This window comes from Drosophila yakuba, chromosome 2R, assembly GCF_016746365.2.
Source record: "Drosophila yakuba strain Tai18E2 chromosome 2R, Prin_Dyak_Tai18E2_2.1, whole genome shotgun sequence".
NCBI lineage: Eukaryota > Metazoa > Arthropoda > Insecta > Diptera > Drosophilidae > Drosophila > Drosophila yakuba.
This window is the reverse complement of record NC_052528.2, coordinates 20,672,499-20,688,920: the sequence shown is the minus strand read 5'-3', so window position 1 is coordinate 20,688,920 and position 16,422 is coordinate 20,672,499. Positions and strand designations below refer to the sequence as shown.

Sequence of the window (16,422 nt, the reverse complement as noted above, 5' to 3'; positions counted from 1 at the left end):
TGCCTGGCTTTAATTGCGGACAAAGCAGGCCAAATGGAGGCCAGCTTCGTGAATGCGGTCAGCAAATGGGCGACCACGCCCACTGTTCGCCCCCATTTATTAGTTGGCCTGCAGAGCGAAAGAGAGCCGCCCCAAAGGCGATGGGGCAGAAGAGGACGGCGAATGTGTAACCATAAACCACCCAGTTAACCACAAAAACGATTTCGGTTCACCTCTGTATATCCAAGTTAATGCCAGGTGGGTGGGTGGTGACGTTTCGGGGTGCAGGTGGTCGGTCGGTCGGACGCCTTGTGGGTCATGCACATTCAACCCCGGTTATCCTTGCAACAGGACCCAGAGGTAATTGTTCATCAGAAAAGGGGCCAAAAACTGAAGCCAAAGGGCTTAATTGAGCAGCAAAGACAACTAGAAAGGTATAAGTGATGTTCCTTCCATATAGAAGTTTCCATTATTGATCTTAATTATAAGGAATGTTATCAGCCTAAAATAATTATTTCTATTTAGTCAGTTTATCTAACTGGCGACATAAATAAACCTAAAAAAAAAGCGTCGCATTTTCTGTACCAAATTATATTTAAAATATTCTTGTGTGTGCGTAATGTATAATTATGGTATAGTATCCTTTTCAAAGCTCTGGCTTCAAAATAAAGACAGGGATATGTGGAGCCAAAAGGACAGCCAAAAAACTACCCACACAGTGCACACAGAGCAACAGTCTGCTAAACATGGCCCACTTGGCAGGGTTGTCAGGTTTTCGTTTTTGTTCCACTTCCCTGCGCCCCAAACTCTGGTTTCATGTTCATTTTTCGGTAGTTTTATTTGCTCATCGTCGAGTGACATTTTCGCTGACGTTGGCGGACTTCCTTCCCCGCGGAACCCGCCCCTTCCCGCCACGCCCCTTTCGTTCCCTTACCCGCCCACAACCAACAATTTGCCCACGGGGCGGACGACACGTGCTGTTGGCAGACGACGTGCTCGGCTCACCCCTTCCTCGCCAGAAATGCCCTCCCTTCTCTCGGTTTGCTCGTTCATTATTCTCAGACTAGGGAACTGTGGTCTAAAGTCACGCAAACAATGATCGTTTGCCACATATTAGTTTTCCAACTTCTTACTACTGAAAAATAGCAACATATTTGCAATACATAAATCGCATATAAAGCCATTCAATCCAAAGTTCTGAGCCGAGTTTATATTGGTTTTAACAAATATGTGAAAGTTTAATTAAACAAACTTCACCATTATAGTGTGCATATTCACAATAAGCCAATGAAAGAAAAATTGATAAAAAAGTTTGTTCAAACAATGTGGCCGGAAAATAATTAAACAGATTTTTCCGGCATGAAACTAACAAGGAAAAAGTATGAAAAAATAAAATAATTATATTCAAGTCTGCGCAAAAAGTATTCTAGAACACAAAGACTTTTACTGAAATCTTTAATTTGACCGCTAGGTTGAGCAATTAATTTGCTGATTATACAAGCTGCTCTGTAATGTTATATATTTAAAGAATAAACAATTGTTAATGTGCTGCAATTGGCTGGATTCGGTGCACAATAGAAATTTTTAAAGTTCGGCAAACAATTTTGTTGACATTTTTGTTTGCACAGGTTTATTCAAATAAAGCAGAGCTTCGGCGTTTGCTGGAAAGTTGGATTTGTTGTATGACAACATTGTTTCGATTGATTTACTGTTTCTATTTCAACGGTGAGTTTCCACTGTTTTCCCTGGGGTCGATTGTGTTTTTAATTTCTTTTGATGTATTAACCCCCGACACCTCGAACGTTTTCCATTTCCACCCTCATCGCAATCCAATATCACCCCGACACTTCTGACTACCTTGACAGTGGCCATCGTAAATTGTTATTGGCTTTTTATCTGGCCCAAACGCTTTAAATGCAGATTTATGCAATTCCCATTTGATGGCAAATATTATTTGTGGTCCAATCCCAAAGACCATTGAATTGAATCGAAAGAGAGAGAATACTGTTTATCCGACCAGGAATACAAAAAATCCAAACATCCATCCATTCATTCATCATTATTGACAAATAACCATAAACAACACGGAAGCGGCTGAAAAACGGTGAGAATTTTTTTAAATATTTGTGTTTTCCATTGCTTTTCCATTGGGTTGGCTGATGAAAAATTGCGTTGTGCGGAAAACCCCCTGACTTAAGCCCTCTTGGACCATAAAAATTCCATCAGCATTGGAGCAATTCCATTAGCACGAAATGATTTGATGCGGTTTTAGCTCCTGTTATCTGCGGTTGAAGCGGGTGCTTTTTTTTAGGGGTTATTTAGGGGCTGTTCCAGACGTGGAACAGGAAGCACAAGTGGATTGAAAAGTCATAAAGTCATCCTCTACTTTCCCACTCCACTCCACTTTTCTTTTTCTGTCCCTCGCTTTGGCTGTAAGCGTCCTTTCAGTTAGATTTTTTTTTGTTTCTCCAGCACTCGCAATTTTAAAGCACTTTCCCAGGGGTATGGTATGCCATGTTGTTTTTAACCGAAAGTTTTTTGAACAATTTTACAACTTGCCGTGGAACTGGCAGAACTGGTGGCACAGACACAGCCGTGCAGCGCAAAACGTCTGGTCAGTATAACCACCTAATCCCTCTTGCCGCACAGCACCTGCTGCCACCGAAATGGTGTTGTCTAATTGAAATATATTGGTGGAGTGGTCCGAAATCCTATTATATACGATTTCCAGGCCCCAGAGGTACCATTTTCCATCCCCCTTTGCTGAATTATGTGCAGTTCCAAACGGATTGGTCTGAAATTGTGCCTCATATGTGGAGAGGGCTTACCTTTGGATGATCGCCATTTGTGGCGAATTGGGAGTATGATATATTTTTAGTGCCTTTTTTCTTAAGTATTACAGTTCTTAAATCACTTGAACTAAATTATGGTACTACCTAAAGTGCAAGGCCTGTTTTTTAGCAACTGTGCTAAAGTTTTCTCCCATCAGAACCTTAGGTATATCGAATGCACTTTTTCTCTGTGCAGCAGTAAAGTGTCAGGATAATGTGAAACGTATACCTTCGTGAGCCGGGCGACAAACTGCTCCTGGTGAGGAATTTAAGCACACATCAGGGGGCGGCGAAGTGGGTGGCAAATGCAGATGCAGCCACAGCAGCAGCCACAAAATGCCAGGAACGCATAAAATGCCGACATTACCGCCATCAGGGGGGCTATACGGAATTTTTAAGCGGGGCGGGGGGTTTCAGGGGGCTGCTTGATAGGCGACGGCAGCTGGAAAAGCGCCGCATGTGTGGACCAAAAGCTTCTGCCTGGGAAAAGGACGAGGAGTTGGAAAGGCCGTCGGAAAATGGAAAAGGAAATTGAGTGTGTGTAATGCGTACTTATGGCGCACATTTTAAATGACATTTTCGCTGCGACTACGCTTCCTGTCGCTTGTCTCTCTGCTCTCACATAACCAGTATCCCGCATATACAGTATCCCCTATATCCTGTATACCCGATATCCTGTATCCCTGCCTTCCGCTAAGCAATTTCGATTGCATTGAAGTGCGGCATGCGAGCAACAGGTGGCGCTGCTGGAGGACACACCTCGAGTGGGCTGCATATTTTCCCTGCTTCCGCTCGTATGTTTCACATATTTGCCTGCTTGCTTCCCTTCTACGTCCTTTCGGATTATATACACCTTCCATATATGTATATGTATATTATTCTTGCCTGTCCCCTCCCATTTTATTAAATTCGTGCCTGTCTGCCTGGGCAAGTCGAAGTCCTGGCCAGGAGCTTATTCCCGCCAGTGGGAGCTCGCCTTTCCTTTCAACCTTGGCCCTCTGCAGGCACAATTCATTTTTTATGTAGTCTCTAGGAAAAACACACGGAAAGTAGAGAAGAAGAGTAGGTGGCAGGAGACACATAGCCCGAGCTGCATCTTGGTCAAATGCATTATTAATTGGCTTAGACTGCAAACAATTGTGTTTGGCATAAGAGAAAGAGAAAATACGAGAAATGCGCTGAATAAATTGCTTTGTGACTGAATTAAAACACAAATAACTTCGTTTCTGTTCAGAAATCATTGTAACCTTCTTTAAAGAACGTACAAATTGTATTTATTATATATAAAAAATATTTATTAAGTTTTAATAAATTATCATCAAATGCTTACCACAAATTATTTTGTTGCCATCAGGTATACCGCAAAACCATATCAATAAGGCACAATAAAAAGTATGGATTCTGTTAATTTAATTAAAAACAAAATTGAAGACTAATTGTTTTTGTACCAATAAACAAACCGAGATTTGATTATTTTTCTAACCCAATTAAGTCACTTTAATACTTCCCTCTTACTCACTTGACTGTGAAAAAAAGTTTGCCAGCATTCCATGCTGTTTACATGCGAATTTGATTAGTTTTTGCGGCGTTTTCCGCAGTGTTTTTTTGGTGTCAGATACATTGTGTCAGATACATTGCGACAAACTCCGAGCTGCGAATTCCCGTATTGCACTCCATCTTCCACTGGCCATGTTTGTGGTGTTCCTTGTGCTCATTTGCACTCGAGTCGCGTTCTGGCGTCTGCCATCGCCATGGATAATAAATTTGTCAACTTGCAGTTGCATTCGCATTGCTGTAGCACAGTAGCGCAGTAGTTTTGTAGTTTTCCCTTTTCCCCACAGCTCGGAAAACCACGAAAAAAAGAGCAACGTGAGCTTCATCTGTTCGCTAGTTTGTTAGCTTTTCGCCGTCAGCGGCTATTACACATTTCATTTTATTGTCACGTACGCAGCACGTCTCTTTATGGCACATATACGCCTCCTCTCCAACCGTTTTCCAGATATATATCTATATACTAGTATCTATGGACTAGGAGCCATATATAGAGCGTCCACAGTTGTCGTCTAGCCGGCCAGAATCGAACATCGAAGGCTGTCAACTATTACTGGGTGTGGCCACTGAATTTCAATCGTTTATTTTACTACGGCTGTAAAGCTCAGTTTTCTTGCACGAAATTAGTTTACATTCATACGAATTTTCAGCAGACTTACGTCACTTAAATGATGGCCAGTAGCCAGGCTTTTAATTATATCAATGGGCGTGCGTATTAAATATCAATTAGGTAATTTCCAAGTGCAGCTCATTGAGTAACTAAATATTGACTCGCAAGGTTCAAGTGTCAATTTGTCTGCCTATTAAGTAATTAATTATCGAGCTCTTTAGTCCATTGTGGTCAAGCAGCGAAATGTTGTGAGATTTACGAACTTCAATTATAAAAAGTAAAAAGTTGATAATCTCCTGTAATTTATAAGAGAACTGAATAGTAACTTCTGGCTATGTTGCACAGAAAGGGGATTATTTAAATGTCACTTTAATGCAATTTCTCAACTGCTATAAAAACTAGCTAATTAATAATCTCTTTGCACAATTAACATTAAGAAGAAAGATGGAGAAATGCCAGCTTTTCTTGTGGATATAACTACTTAGTTGGCCTTAAGGAAAGACTCGACAAAACTGCAGCTGCATTTAACTGCAAATTAATTATTGGGTACCTTATGGCTATCAAGTGAAGATCTACAGAAATGCCGCATTTAAATTGCAAATGCAGTGGCGAAAACATTCTTAGTTAAAGAAAAACTACTCATTTTCAGCTACATTTAAGTACCGCTGCTCATGCATTTTGAATGGCGATGAGGGAAAAACTTTGTCATTTAATTCCGTCATTCGTATTAGAAGAAAAGCGTTCCAAAAGTTGGTCGAGGAAAAACGCGAAAAGATGGCAGCGAAAACATTTGCTCTTTGTTACCAACAATTGGAAAACACCTGAAAAAAGTTAACTTCTGTTTAAACTTTGTTTTTGGCTAGAAGCCAATTAAAATTCTATGGAACGAATTAGTGTGCAGGCGGCATTTCCACTCCCATTCCCGTTGCCACTCGCCTCGCACTAATTCACTTTGCAGTTTCATCTCTTAGTTACTTATGCCATCTCTGCCATCCGTGGAAAATAGTTTTCCTGCACTTTCCGCGTCCTTTTTCGGTGGCGGATTACACGGATCTGCGCCAAGTCAGGTGCAGGCGAGCCGGAAAATATATATATGTATATATACGATGGCTATAGATGGATATATATGGAGGACAGAAAAGGAGCAGACTTATTGCATTACTTACGCTAAATAACCACTTACAAAGTGGCATTAGACGAGGGAGATGAACTGATCCAGATGGGGTAATGAAGACTGTCCTGCTTCTGCTGGTGAACTACTCATTAAAGAATTGCCATCGCATTCACGACCGAATGCCAACAGGTAAAGACAGTTGAGACGGAGTTGGACTTAAGTGAAAATGTTCGGGGAGAATGCAAATGCGGGAATGGAATGCGCCGAAAGACAGGCCAGCGTGCTCGAAATATGTATTCCAATACACAAATGAATCGGTATTCGTATCTGTATCTGTATATGCATCTGCATCTGTATCTCCATCTGTATATGCATCTGCATCTGTATCTCCATCTGTAGCTACATCTGCATCTGCGTCTACATCTGCATCGGCATCGTGGTTAAACAGGCATGCGGAGGGCGAAACATCTCGGCGTGGAAAGCCCGGAAAAATCCTCCTCAGTGAGTTCGTTGTCTGGTTCTCTGGTTGTCATGCCTTTGATTGAGTTTCCACTGCCTGAAATTCACATTCAGGGAATCGTTTGCCCTGCTGCGTATTCAAAAAATTTAAGGTCCGTTTATTCCTCTGATTTTTGTTTGTTTTTCCAGCTTAAAGAGCTTGCAGCCGAAATGTTTGTTCGGAAGTACACATACATACGTAAATTAAAACAAGAGCCGCAATCAAGTGTTCATGGCTGAAAATGTGGATACTTCCATAAATGAATAGCAAAACAGGTTCTTTGTTTGTCGATTGTTTGGCCTCTCAAGGCATTCAATTGCCCCTTTTATTAAGTAAGCAAGATATTTCTAACTAAATAATTCAACAATTGCTTTTGAATTTTAAATAAATCATGAGTGTACTTAATGTATTGAACGTCAAGCTGCTTACTCAAAAACCGGATAAGTTGATTGTGATTTAAAGTTTAACATTCAATGTGTTGCAATAATTATCGCCTACCCATTATAAAGCGTATGATGAAATTAGGGAATTGTTGCATATTTACCCCACACAAACAGTGCGTACTAGTACTAGTACTCGCCTCACTATTTCCATGCTGTCGATTTGCATTTGACTGCACTGCGAAACTGCTGGCAAGCAACTGAGGCTCTGAAATCTAATATGGCAGAAAACCCAATTAAAACGCTGCACAAAACAGGATCCTGGTTGCTGGATCCTGGATCCTAGATCCTGGGTCTTGGGTCCTGGAGCAACAAAGGCGGCAGCAGCCACGAATAATTTCTGGGCTGTGGCCCGACAAGTTTAATCTCTTTGCCCGATGCAGGCAGCTGTGCTCAGTCGTCTCGACTTGGAATTGGTCTTGGTCTTGCTCTTGGTTTTGTTTTGCACTTGGAGCTGGCTCCTGGGGGTATGCAATATATTTTTGAAATGCCCGAAACGGATGTAAATTGCCACACTGAGAAACAAGAGTTCTGAAAATGTTACATTCATGTTAATACTTCCAATTTTATTTAAAGTATGTATGCTATATAATGAAGCTCTGCACAGTTGTATAATTCGAAGAACTTTTAGTTTAATATAGTGAAAACATTCTACGAAAATCTCTCGCCCTGTATACGCATATCTCATTGCCGATTTTATTTTTTCATTTCAGAGAGTGTCACTAATTGAATGCGAATTGCTGGCCTGGTTAGTTTATTGAACACGATGGGCGTGGGGATAGCCATTTGTGAAGGGGCTCGCAAGGGTGTGTTAGCATATGGGTTACTGGTTCAAGCGGGCTGACAAATACTTGCTCAAGTGCTTAGTAAATGCAGGCAATTCTTTTGTGGAAAGGAAAGCTTTTAGTGAAAGTGGTTGGATGGGAGGGAAGGCAGTATGGAAATGCCAGCTTGAACTTTAATCAATATCAGCAAACTAGCCCCACCCAATTGCCGATTCCCAGTTGCCGCCTTTATTCCTTGGGTCATAAAGTGCGAGAAGAATGAACTAATCGCTGGTCAGCAATGAAAGGGGCAAAAAAGGGCGTGGCGGTTCGCTGAAAAGTTATGGCCGCCATATAAAAAGGATGTGGCATGTCGCAGGATGGCAGTAAGGAGTGCATGGTCACACCACACATGTGGCTTTCGTTGCGCTTTCGTGTGACATCTTAAGTGCATATGGGGCTGCAGGTTGCTGCTCCTCCGGAACCCCCAGAACCCCCAGATTCCCCAGAACCTCCGGATGATGCTAAGCCACCGCTTACCGGACTCGCTTTTACGGCTGCAATTTGCCAGAGACAAAGCCATCGGAAATCTTTCCCAGTGGGTTTCACAACGTACTCCCATTTTTTCGTGGTTTACGGCGGCGGAGAGTTTACATTGTTACGTTCCGCAAGGCAAACGTATTCATAAAGATTAAACGGCGACAAGGAAGGTGCGGATTAGCTGGTACTACTCACTGGAGTGGAGTGCTTGAAATGGGTTTAAATTTCTCTGGGTACAGCTAAAATAAAGGTGCTTCAGACGGAGTCAACAACTTGATTGAATTAAAATAGTTGCCAGAAGAATATCTAAACTTTATTAGAGAAGTGGAATGTTGATTACTTAGAACAAACAATTTAAAAAATATATGAAGTAGCGTTAAATAATTGAGCAAATAAGCTGAGCAGTTATCATGTCTCCTTTTTCATTTGTAATTGTCAAATCAATCTTGTGGCATTTCTTATTTTAATCATTTATGTTCGCAACAAGAGACTCCAATTAAATGGGAAATTTCTACAAAGTTGGTTTTATTGGTTTCAACATCATGGAATTGCTCCAACATACAACTACTTGCCCATCGTGATCTCTCTGCGTTTTGTTCACTCCAGCGAAGCGTGTTTTTCCAACTCCATTTTCCCTCTTGAAGTTATTTTGTCCTGCCTCGACTAGTACGAGTATGACAAAAGTAGCTTAACTTGTTTTTGCTTTTTATTATTTTTTACATCCGAAGAGGAAGATTTATCGATGGCCGTGCCAACTCATACACATATTGTTCCAGGGAGCACGTCCCTTTGCCATAAAAATACGAATATGAGCGAAATATTCCGGCATGAATAAGAAAGCAGGGAACTGAAAAGGAAGGTGGCCTGCTTGCGATATTCCAGTTGATTTGAGACCATGTTGGGTAGTACACATGAGCAATAAGTGTAAAACTAAAAATAAAATAACAAACTAATGATTTTTTATTCGCTGCACAAGTATCTAAATAATACCTATCAAAGAATAGGTTGTGTTCATAGTGATGTTACAGAAAGTCCTCGCTTAGAGGTCTTTTAACTCAAAACGATATTTTATTAAAGAATTCTCTTACCTTTTCTCTACGAGCATGTGAGAAGTTTAAAATGGTAAGGAATTTTAATTACCAAGTCAAATTATATTAATGCATACCGAAAACGAATTACCGGTAAGCAATTTCATGCAACTGCGGCACGCAATTCGAGGACAATGTGAACCGAAACCCCAGAGTCCTTTCAGAATTTGGGAAATTCGCCAGCGTTAATTGGTGGGCGTGGCCAGGTGGCCAACTGAAATTGAAATTGAAACTGGCGCTGATTATCTGGTCGACCGCCGCTGGAACACGTCCGTCTGCCACCCACTTGGCATGAGTTTGGGGCAATAAAAACTTATTAAGCGATGCTCGGGACGCGGCACTCGCAACTTGCCATAAAACCCGGACAGCATGGGGAAGCCCCAAAAAACGAGGACCGCAAGCAGGGTGAAGGGAGGGGGGTAATCGGGATGGGAGGGCCAAAAGGATAAATGGAGAAACATTTGGCAGAAATGTGTCGTTGCCTTGGGGCAGGACCGTAATAAAAACGAAGGAATAAAACGGAATAAAAGCATAAAAAATGCGCATACGCCGCATTGGCTTCGCTGGTCTTATAATAGACATTAATAATATATCGTTGCTTCCGCACCATACTCCTTCTCATCCGATTGCAGTGGCAAGTGCGATAAACCGTTTAGCAACATCCGGATCCGGAAAGAGGACGAACAAGATAGAGCACCATAGTCAAGTGTCGCGACTATTGGATACCGGTTACTTAAATAGATGAAGTAGAAATTGAATGCCTTGGCATTCCAATGAGCTTAGTCTTAATAATCGGGTATTTGCAATGACATGCTTTTCAACGAGTCTAGCAAACAGTTTTACTCAGCGAGTAAAGGGTATAAAAGGAGGAAATAGTGTAAAGCACACTCCTAGCGAAATTGCGAAATTGCTGCCCTGACCATCCACGTCGTATCTCTGGACATTTACATACTAATTCGATTCATTACAGTTCCCTGGCTGGGATCTTAATTGGGGTAATCAATGCATCTGTAAGCTGATTTAGGTTGAGTGGTTTCTTTGGACCCCAATCGGCTTAAAATTCAATGCATTTTCAATTCAATGGCATTTCGCATCTGGCCATTCTTGAACTCCGATCGAATTCAATAACAACTTATACGTTTCGTATAAGAAGTACACGCAAATATTTTGCAATGAGATATTTGCTCATATGCACACAATGGTCGAGCAGCAACAAAGGCTTCAAAAAGTATTGGGAAAACTTTGGCGACGTCTTCCAAAGCACCCCATCCCACTCCCTGTCCACTTTCCATCTGCCAACTTTGTGCAGTGCCATCTGCGGAAAAGTTTATTGCGATAAATGAAAATAGGAAGCGCACAACGAGCAGTTACAACAAGATGTTGAAATAAGTTGTCAAGCCAACGCATCCGGCTGTTTTATGTATTTTCTACTCTTTTCCACTTTTTTTTTTGTATTTTTTTGTAGTCTGCCTTTCTGGGCGTGTATAGTTTTCCACTTGTCTGACTGCGGCGGCTGTCGGCGATAAGCGCAAGGCATTGATAAACATCCCCATTCTGCGCGACACCGCAACTCCATTTCTTTCGCAGCTCTGCTGCTTCATGTTCGCCCCCCTTTTTGTTGGGGATGAAGTGGATGCCAGGCAGTGACAATGGCCGTGCCGTGCCCACAATTGGTTTGCTTGACAAAACGACTGGCCTGGTATTGTAATACACCTAAAGAAAAATATAAGGCTGTCTAAAAACAAACTTACTGCTAACAAATGAAATTGAAACGTCTTGAAACTGCTGTGATAAAATCTTTATATCATATTATGTGGAAACCTGTAGAAATGATTCCTTATCTGCTCCTAATGCAATCCAAGCCTCTTCTCTCACTGCATTGAAATCGCTCAATTCTTAAGGTTGAGGTCGTCGTAGTTGATTTTCCGCAGCTCTGCAGGTGGCAGGTTGGAAAAGTGTACCAAAGGGGGGTAATGGGAAAACGGGTGCAGGGGTGAAGATGGGGAGTTTTGGGGGGCGGCGACTGTCAGTGGGACACTTGGCTGTCAATGGCAGTTGAGTTACGACAAAGGGGAAGAATTGCATGGCAGAGCCGCTTCCTTCGGCTTCCTTCGGCTTCCAAGGCTTGTGGAATTTTTCACGCGTCACCTGTGGCAGATAGTGGTGCTCCTGCTGCCTATTCTCTGCGGGAAGTCTTCTGTCTTGGCTTTACAAAATGGGGGGCAAGAGGGTGCCATATATCCTAGGCCTCTTCCGATGGAGTGAAGGAGTCGAGTTGAATGAACTAGCACCGTAATCGATGCGCCTCCATGTGTGCGCCTGTTCCGCTGCCATTGTCCGGGATATCAGATACACATATATCCTGCCACCGATGGCGGCGTCTGCCAGGAGAGGCACTAAAAAAAAAAGGCAGCAGGATAGGCCCAGCAGAACAGCAGAAGAGCAACACAGCAGCCGCTTGACATTCATTTGATAACATTTTATTAGCATCAGATGATGGCGGTTATCTCGTGACTGCACTTCACATTTCCGCAGGCAGACAGATGGCAACCACAATGATTGTCAGTCAAAATAAAGACAAACAGTGGCCGTGTCCATGAGTTTGTGGATGCGAGGCGTTCGAAGGGTTTGGCAGGATAATATAGGATATATCGCAACGATTCAGTCAGGTGCAAAGTCCTCTACGTGGCTGTGGCTAGTCACGTCTGCCACTTGTGCTTATGAATGACACTACACTCGCCGCCATGAGCGGTAAGGGGATTTTCCCGGTTCAAGTCCTGTGAGTACAGGATAATGTAGTGCAATGGCGCTCATTCGGATTACTCCACCCATACACGCTGATATGGCAATCGAATCCGCTTTGAATTGCATAGTTGTGATGCGGGAAAATAGGTTTGCTTATCGCTGCAATGTAAAGGTAGTAATTGAAAGGCAAACGATTGAATTAAATGACAAATAGAATTACTAAATATTCCACAAAAGTTTACACAAAATATACATTTTAGACAAAAAAATGAACCGGAAAGACATCAGAAAGCCATTTTTATTACAGCTGCCGGAATTGTTAAGTCTTTTCAAACTCAATTAAACCATTTAGACTTTAAATGAAAATGCCATTTTCGTTACAAATGTGATTGTAAAGAGAACAATGATATCAACTTTCATAGATGCGGTGATGTGATTTCTTTGGCAAAAACATTGTGCACTTGTTCATAATATTTTTACATTAATTTGAGCACAACCTGTTAGGATCATAATACACATGTTCGGCTTTGATTGCAATACTCGACGTGATTGTAAATTTTTCCCTCAAATGATAGTGTACAGTCAGATTGTTTTACACTGCAGACTGCAGTTGTCGTTGGCAACCTCAAAGTACGCAAATTCCCCACAACTCCAAATCCATTTATTGTTTTGGGGCTTTTCATAACTTAAAATAGTAACTCTTCTCCTGTCGCAAGCACTTGCAACCACTGACATTTTTGGTCTCGAGATATTTCATTAGAGTAAAATCGTGTGCTGTGGCCCAACCACACGGTCTCCGAATGGTTTCAGCCAAGTTAAATTGCGGAGAAAATGTGTTGTGGCTTGCTAGCAAAGTACAATTTGTTTTGCTGATTAATTGAAAACGGAGGCGGTGTCACTGCGATTCAGTGCTTGACCTTCGTTTTGGGAGCGGTGGAGCAACAAGGATTCGCAAGGATTCTTGCGGGATGTTCGGATGGAAAACGTAAACAAACACTTGTCCAAGGCTAGGTCGGGTTTTTCGAGAGATCCTTGCTGGCTATTTCGTCTCCAGCGTCTGTGTGAGCTTTTGCCAATGCGCAGAAGCGCAATGCGCTCTCGTATCCTTTTTGCCCATCTAGCTGTGCTCAAGCTTTTGTGACGTCACAGGGACGCCGCCGCCAAAAACGGCACTCGAGCCAAATGCCAAGGACTCGAGCTCAGTGCCATTCGAGAGATTCGCCAAGTGAGACGTTGCAAGCGCCAGAATTATTACCCACATGTCCTGCGGTCTCTCTCTCTCTCTCGCTCTCTCTTTCGCTGTCTGTCCTGCTCTCTACGCGGAGAGTGTGTGCGTGTGTGTGTTTCAATAAAATCAACAAGAGCATAGCCGAAAAAACTTTCAACCAAAGCGTGTCCAACAAATTAGAAAGCTAGAAAAACCAAAAAAATACACAAAAAAAAACAAAGAAAAAATAAAGAAAAATAAAAGAAACCAACATTGACTTTAACTGTTGGCCACGTGCTGTGCGGCCTTCTTGTTTTTCCAGTCAGAAAACGAGGTAAATTTTTCCGAAAACAAACAGACAGACGCAGCATCGCCGAAAACAAGAAAAGCAGTGCGGAAAACAATCGAATTTTCGGGAGGGAAAACCACCGCCAGTGAAATTCGGTCAATATTTATGCGAGTGTGCGTGGAGCAGGGAAATTTTTTTTGGAACTTGTGTGTCACTGTTTTTGTGTCGTTTCAGTGCGCAAATATATAGAGGAAAACCAACAAGCAGGCGAATAGGGGAAAATCTGTGTCATTCGCAGCTACGCACTATCTCATTTGGGAATTTCTGGCCGCTTTGGTTTTTGTGAATGAATTTATCAAAGTGTTTTGCACGCATTTTTAAACCGATTTGCGCCTGTGCAAATCTTTATTAATTTCCTCGTGGTGTTCTTACTAATGACAACACACCCGTAATTGTTGCCAGACACGACGGTCATTTAAATGCACACAGCGAAAATGCAGCAACTAGTTCATTAACAAAAGGGGCTTATTTCTAGTACACTCAAAAGGAGTTGTGACAACAGCACTTTAAGTCATAACTTTAACTTGGTGTTACGTGGGGGTTTTGTGTTTTTTTTTTTCAAGAAATCAAAGCCATATGGGTCAAAAGTATGCCACCTGGCTGAATAAATCAAAAGGGACCGGCAGAGAACCGCGGGCGGTAAATGTTGCATATTACGTGAGTTTTTACCACAACCATACGTTACGCATACGCCATGTGGGCCCCCTCCGATGGCAGCAAAGGCTACCAACAGTGCGTCGCGTAATAAATCGCACGACAATAACTCACTGCGCGCAGGAAGGGGGTGGAAATGGTGGGGATTTGGGCCCAAAGAAGGGGTAACCGGCCAGAACGGGGTCGGTTTGTGACCAGGAAAGTCGCAAACTGAAAGCTATTAAGCCGAACGACTTAAAGACTTTTGCTACCCACCTCCGGGGACGCTATCCTCCTGCGACCGCCTCAATTTCCCCTCTCTGTAAACCAAGCCACACTCACACAAACACCCACACACAAACACCCACACACACAAACACCCACACACACACTTCCGTTTCCTGTGACAGGGAGCAACAACGAAAACTCACTTAGCCATGCTGCCTCAGCCTCTATGTTCGCCAGACTCACTTGACATGCTCTTAATACCAAATAAAAAAAAAACAAGAGCTCAAGGACGCTGTGGAAACACTCCGTTCCACTTTTTGCACTGCGAGTAAGGCCAAAACCCCTCACCTCCCATCGCCCCTCACTCAGCCACTCCGTCATGTGTAAATTTTTAATGTTGCCAAGACCCCCAAATGTAGGTTATCAAATTGTGTTCAAGTTGTCTTCGCCAAAAGCGCCGGAGAAAAAGTTTCACCGCTCGCCGTTTCCCCGGTTGGAAAACATTTTAAATGATTTTGTTGTCGGCGGTTGGTTGTTTTTCCTCGTATTTCCCCTTCCTCACGCCTCCTGCCAATTGGGTCAAGCATTTACATTTCACGCCTAGCGAAAAACTCAGCCAGAACTATGCACTCACCCCCCACCCCCCCAAATCCACAATCCTCAATCCCCAGCCGCTGTGTTATACAAGCTCTCCACTGCGTTCGGTGGTGGTGCATCTATTTAGTCAAATTAAAAACACAAATTCAACTCTGCTCTGCCGGCTGCCACTAATTAATTGCAAACTAAATGAGTTTCTCGGCATAAAACTTTATCCACAGCAAAGCTGATTGCTGTCAGTTTTGCGGCAAAAGGCGGAGAATGCTGGCGATGGTAGATTGCAGCGAAATCGCTTGGCAAACACAACAGGAGCGGCGATGATGCATAAGGCTCCCCAAATTCGAGGAGCAGCCCAAACTCAAATTGTAATTTGTGCAGCTCCCACACACCACACATTCCACTCGCTCCATTGAAGTTTGCTTTTGCCGGCTGAGAAAGGGGGCGAAAGCATCGAGTCATACAGGAAATTAGGGCTAAAAGCAAGTGTAAAACGGTCAGCGCACTGAAAACTTTCTAGCCTCAAAGGGTGGGTCTTTTGAACAAAAAAGAAAATATTGGAAAAATTCCAACTTCACATACAAGTATGTGTAAGGAATTTCTCAGAAATGTGCATTATACTTAAACTGCATTCTGGTGAAATTTAATTAGTTTAATAAACATTTAAAATATGTTACGTTATTAGTGATAGCAGCATTATAAAAAAAGGGTTTTTTAGAGGGTTCTGCTCTCTGACATTCCCCTTAAGTGGATAGCTGAGTTAGTCATCGCGTTATGAGTCACACAGCAGGATATGTAGGGGCAATGAAGTTAGCCTTACAAAAATAAAGTGTTCGCTTGCAGGTAATCGAATTGAATGCTGGCTAGCAGACGCATCCAAGCTCAGCCAGCTGAGCCAGCTCAGACAGTCGAGTTCAGATGGACAGGACCTTAATGATGGATGTCCGGATATCGGGATGGACAGGATGACCAGTCACTCATTTGGCAGGGCACTGAGCCATTAAATTCCCCACTTGGCGTGTGCGGCGGATTGGATTTCGATGGCTGCCCGTGGCGTAAATCTGTTAATTCAACTTATTAATTTTCATTGAATTTCCCCCGGTCGCCATTGCCACTGCCGCTGTCACTGTCACTGTCTCTATCTCTGTCTCTGTCACTGCCAATGTCAATTGTCACCGAGTTGTGGCGCCCTGGGGTGGACATCGACATTATGGCACTTTGGGGCGTGCTCGTTGGTCTGTGGTTTGTGC

The 16,422-nt window shown here is 42.7% G+C and overlaps 1 protein-coding gene across 8 annotated transcripts in view; it reads left to right on the top strand.

Annotated features, from left to right (window-relative positions):
- Positions 1-16,422, top strand: part of LOC6531612 (kazrin) — a 38,775-nt gene that overhangs the window by 5,684 nt on the left and 16,669 nt on the right. Inside the window, exon 2 of one of the 8 annotated variants that reach the window (XM_015195950.2) lies at positions 7,738-7,772. The exons of 6 other annotated variants lie outside the window; for them this stretch is intronic. The gene's annotated coding sequence lies outside the window, so the exon portion shown is untranslated. Of the gene's footprint in view, positions 1-7,737; positions 7,773-13,363; positions 13,703-16,422 lie in introns of those variants that run through there. One more of the 8 variants, XM_039373046.1, reaches the window with a different exon arrangement.